This window comes from Triticum urartu, unplaced genomic scaffold (assembly GCF_056163025.1).
Source record: "Triticum urartu cultivar PI428250 unplaced genomic scaffold, HENAU_Tu73 scaffold2, whole genome shotgun sequence".
Classification (NCBI taxonomy): Eukaryota; Viridiplantae; Streptophyta; class Magnoliopsida; order Poales; family Poaceae; genus Triticum; species Triticum urartu.
Window position 1 is genome coordinate 2,070,107 of NW_028260368.1, and position 5,303 is coordinate 2,075,409.

General features: G+C 33.8%; 1 non-coding gene across 1 annotated transcript; it reads left to right on the top strand.

Moving 5' to 3' along the window:
* Positions 1-1,950: 1,950 nt before the first annotated feature.
* Positions 1,951-2,022, top strand: TRNAT-GGU (transfer RNA threonine (anticodon GGU)). The gene has a single exon. It is a non-coding gene; the product is annotated as a tRNA-Thr (tRNA).
* The last annotated feature ends 3,281 nt before the right edge of the window (positions 2,023-5,303 follow it).

Consider the following 5,303-nt stretch of genomic DNA (forward strand, 5'->3'; position numbering starts at 1 on the left):
CTGGAGTACCAGAAACTGGTGGACAAAAAAGGCTTGAATACAAGCCTCTAACATGTCTAGACAAATAGAATACTCCTTTTATACAGAATGGAGCGGGTAGCGGGAATCGAACCCGCATCGTTAGCTTGGAAGGCTAGGGGTTATAGTCGACGTTGGTTGATTATTTTTAACGTCTCTAATTCAAAACCGAACATGAAATTTTGATTTCATTCGGCTCCTTTATGGATATTCTCACCACTTAACATCTATGTCAGCTTTTCTATTTGAATGGAACCAAAGCTCTCCGCTTTCTAGATGATCCTTATAGAGTAGGAGATAGAAATTCTATCTAAATTCATCTAATCTACTTACTTCGTTCCCTAATTTCATTCAAGAGATCCTGAGGAAAAGAATTGGGTTTCCACCGAGCTGAAACAATATGCGGATGGTTCTAGTAACCAAAACTATCGTTTTTTAGCTATTTGGCTTCCTTATTCCTTATTTTAAGAAGATTTAGTTACGATTGGAAATCAACTTTTTTGTATCTTCATCCATAGATCCTTTACTCATATTTTCAAATTGGAATACTTAATCCCAATGCAAAATTATGCTTCGCGACTCTGTACTCATAATCCTATTTTTATTTTGGATGCAATTTAAATTAGTCTTTGGATACAAATCGCCAGAATGTATATTCTTCCTCAATATGCTATTGAGAGGAAAAGGATTTAATCCTTTATAAGAACTAAAGTTTTCATCGGAATATAAAATAAAAACTTAAGGATGCCTTAAGTATATCATTTCAAATTCAGTTATTAATAGAACGAATCACACTTTTACCACTAAACTATACCCGCTACATTGTAGATTATGGTATAAATGGTACCCTTTGTCAAGGATAGCCATTTGACAAGAAGGCTAATTCCCCTTATTGAATCAGATGGAGAAGGTTCATGACACTGAGCCGTTGGTACTTCTACTTCGATCGCTCGCCTTTACTTTAGGATTTAGATAGCCCCTCTGGTCTGTAAAAAAAATCTTTCTTACCATGCTAATAGCGCCTGAACCAAATGTATTTATTTTGATTAGGATCCTATTCTACGGTTACGACTACAATAATAATTATTTACTTTGCAAGGACGTAAGTGTGTCAGACTGCTAAATTGTTTTATTATTCCTACAATATAAACTAGGGGATATAGGGGGTAACACTGTCCCTATAAATTCCTTTTTTCCTTTTCTTTTTTGTCCAGAAATTGAACAAAAAAGAAATTATGGAAGATGTTTTCTTCCCCATTAAGTCCGAGCCATAGAGTAAGAGTGAGATGAGTTTTCCAAATTCATCATAGACTTTCCCTATGGCTTGATAGAAGTAAGCAGCAAAGAGTCGTAACTTAAAGAAAAAAACGGACAGGGCCGACAGATTTACCTGATGTAAAGAAGATCCTAAAAGTCTCTGATTAGTCGACTCTCTCCATTTAACACTTTCCTCTCTCTCCTTTTTTCCACTGACTCAATTCTAGTTTATTAGATTCTTGTTTAAAAAGAATGCAAAAAGTTCAATAGAACTAAGAACACATAAAAAATAGCATAGAGGATCAAGGCCATTACCAAAAGTCCTCCCAAGGATCCTATATCCTATTGGGTATCTGTTCCCCGCCTTTTCCCGCTAGGATCGGAAATCTTATATTTTCCATATCCATATACCGTTGAATCCTTGGGGTTCAGAATCCGCCTATTTTACTAGTCTTCGGAAACGGAAAACCCTGAACCAAGAAGAGTTGGATATGTTATGTAGGGTATGTTTTTTTTATTAATTTTATTTTGAGCTCTCAAGATATCGATATATACATATACAATCTCTACATAATGTCTCTCTCTCTATCTCTATATATTATATATATAATATGTACATTATGCAGTAGACCCATAATGGGAAATCCAAGTGGCTAATTTTGAATTAAATAAAAAGCCCTTTTAACTCAGTGGTAGAGTAATGCCATGGTAAGGCATAAGTCATCGGTTCAAATCCGATAAAGGGCTTTTTAAATTAGTGGTAGAGTAATCTCGTGCTAAGACGTAAGTCGTTGGTTCGAATCTGATAGAGTACTTTTCTACTAAATTGATTCACTTTTTTTCTTTGTTTTTGAAACTTTCTCTATATTTTTAGAGAATTTTATGACTTAGTGCGGGATGGATGCATTTTTGGTATGAACACTAAATGAAGCACGGAGAATTAATCTATAACGATCAACTAAAAAAAATCCTAGATGAAAACATAACAGAAAAGTTGGAAAAACTCTTTGCTTTGGATCTATTTATACTTTTCGAGTATATTGACAATTCCAAAAAACTGCTCATACTATGATTATAGTATAATCACGAGCGGTTGTATATGGCCCTATCGTCTAGTGATGCCCCTATCGTCTAGTGGTTCAGGGACATCTCTCTTTCAAGGAGGCAGCGGGGATTCGACTTCCCCTGGGGGTAGGGAGTATTATGAAAGGAGGTTAATCATAGATTAGCAAAAACCCTAGAATAAATTCTTCCTGGTCGATGCCCGAGTGGTTAATGGGACGGACTGTAAATTCGTTGACAATGTCTACGCTGGTTCAAATCCAGCTCGGCCCAAACCAAAAATCTAGGGCTTCGTGAGTATGAACTAAATCCTTTTGTTTTTCTTCCATAAAATAAAATGTCTGATCTATAGAAATAAAAGATAAAGAAAAAAGGGAAATTTTTTTTTCTAATCCATATCTCTCTCATTCCTTTCTTACAAACAAAAGAGTTTTTCTTATTGAAGGCTGGATATTATCCATTTTTAGTGATAAAAAATCACGACATACTAGTTATGTCACTCTCACTATACCCACGTATAATATAATATGTGGGTATGTAGTATATGATTCGTCTATTTCTTAGAGTACGAAAGACGAATCGAATCTTCTTATGGTTCTATTTAAGAATGGGTATGCCATACACCCCGCGGGGATTGTAGTTCAATTGGTCAGAGCACCGCCCTGTCAAGGCGGAAGCTGCGGGTTCGAGCCCCGTCAGTCCCGAACTAGGGTTCAATGAATGGAGAAATTGATATTTCCTTTTTCCATGAAAAAAAGGGGCAGGGAGCAAGATCAAATACCCACAGGGCACCCTTACTTCACTTTTTTATTTTGCATCTCTCATTAAAGAGGGAGGGAGGGCATATAGGAATTTTTTTTTCACTACTCCCAATCGATAAAGAAAGACACACATACGATATGTGGATTAGTAGAATTTAGGATATTATATTACTCTATCTTTCTTTATGATGATACCATCCTCATCTTAATTTCCTATTCCACTCTTATGGAATAGAGTACCGGTATTTTACCGGAATCCATACATAAATCGTATTCCCTTTTTATTTCAGACCTCTTTTCCCCATCTCACTTCTACTGCTTATTTGGATGTCTATGTGACCCATAGAAAGTGAAAGTTGGTCATATAATACATACATAATTGTATGTATAACTATAAGAAAAAGGAAGGGAAATTGTATAAGATTAAGAAAGTATAAGATTAAGAAAGCTCGTGGGTTAGAGATATAGAAAAGAAAAAGTAGAAAAGGATTAAAAAAGAGGGAATTCCTAATCCAATCAAAAAACCCATTTTGGTCTTAGTGTGGATAGAGGATCTTCCTATGTTATACTATATAACTCTCATCCGTGAAATATAACTCTCATCCATGAATTGATTTGATAGATCCGATATTCATAATATTGAATTGATTCAGTATTATCAGAATGCAAGCCCTACCCTTGAATTTACAAGATACCCCTTTTTCCTCTCCATGGGATTACATCCCGAGTTATTGTGAAAATAAAAATAAAGAGGTTATGGAAGTCAATATTCTCGCATTTATTGCTACTGCACTGTTCATTCTAGTTCCTACTTCTTTTTTACTTATTATTTATGTAAAAACAGTCAGCAAAATAATTAATTGGAATTCCAATTAATCATTGAAGAAATTAAAAAGGGATAAATAAAAAAAATCCAAGTCTTAAATGAAAGGATCTGGTTGGAATCTTAAAGTGTGGTAGAAAGAACTACATATAGTTTTTTCTACGACACTTTAGATTCTTTCTATTATATTATCTTTGAATCTACATAGAATAGATTAGTAGATTGAAATAGTTAAGTAGTCTAATTCAATTTCTTTTTTCATTGCATCCACTTAATTTCAATCAGGTCAAAATAAAAAAATCTAAGACAATTCTTGACCAAAGAATCCATGGAAGGAAAGAAAAATAATATGAAGAATAGACTATAGTAAAAAGTAAAAGGAAATGGAAAATGTGTGATATGCCGTGAATAGTTCCGTGGAAGAAAGTCTAATTTTCTTATGTATAGAACTTTTTTTAACCATTCGTCATTTCTAGTAGAAATTCTGAATTGGTATAATGGCTCTTTCTTACATTACAACTTACAATACAAGAGTTTCTTACAGGAGTGAAACAAAACTAAAGAAAAAGATTAAAGAATAACGTTTGACAAAATGATTAATGCAAAATGATCCATTAAAGAAAAGAATTGATACAACAATTTGATTACTTAATCAATTAGTAGTATCCCTAGAGTCCACTCCTTCCCCATACTACTAGTGAAAGAGAAAATGTAAAGACTACCATTAAAGCAGCCCAAGCGAGACTTACTATATCCATCTAAATTATGTCTCCTATTTCTATGAAGGGATTATTCTACTATTGATCAATAATCATAGTGAATCAAGGGTACAGAGTCAAAAAGGGATTCCGCCCTAAGGCCATGGATCAATCAGTTCAAGGAATTTACTCCTAACAAATTCTTATAGGAATTCTGGTAGAATTAGAGAGCATTAAAATACGAGATACTATAGCCCTTTTTTCCTTAAAAAAGAAAGAGTACGGGAATGATGTCCTGAATAGAAGAAGCGGGAATAGGAAGATTTTTTATTCCTTTTGTTACTCTTTTTTTTTTTTTTAAGCAAAGGACGCCCGAATATACCATAAAATTATCGATAGATAAATATTTATTGGATACCTACCTTACCTAATGTTTATTTTTGACCTAAACCCTGCAGCCTTGCTTTGTATCATTCTATGAAAGAATGAAGAGATTTTATCCATAATACAACTCCTAAATTGATTTTTGATCGACCTATTTAATCTGATTCTCGTTAGAATTAAGTAGTCCTTACTTTAGTGTATGTAGGTAACATAAGATGTACGATAAAAAAATGTATAATAATTAGTAAGTCTTGATATTCTTTCGTGGAGTCCCTTCTTGAATCTTAAAGATTGAAAAAA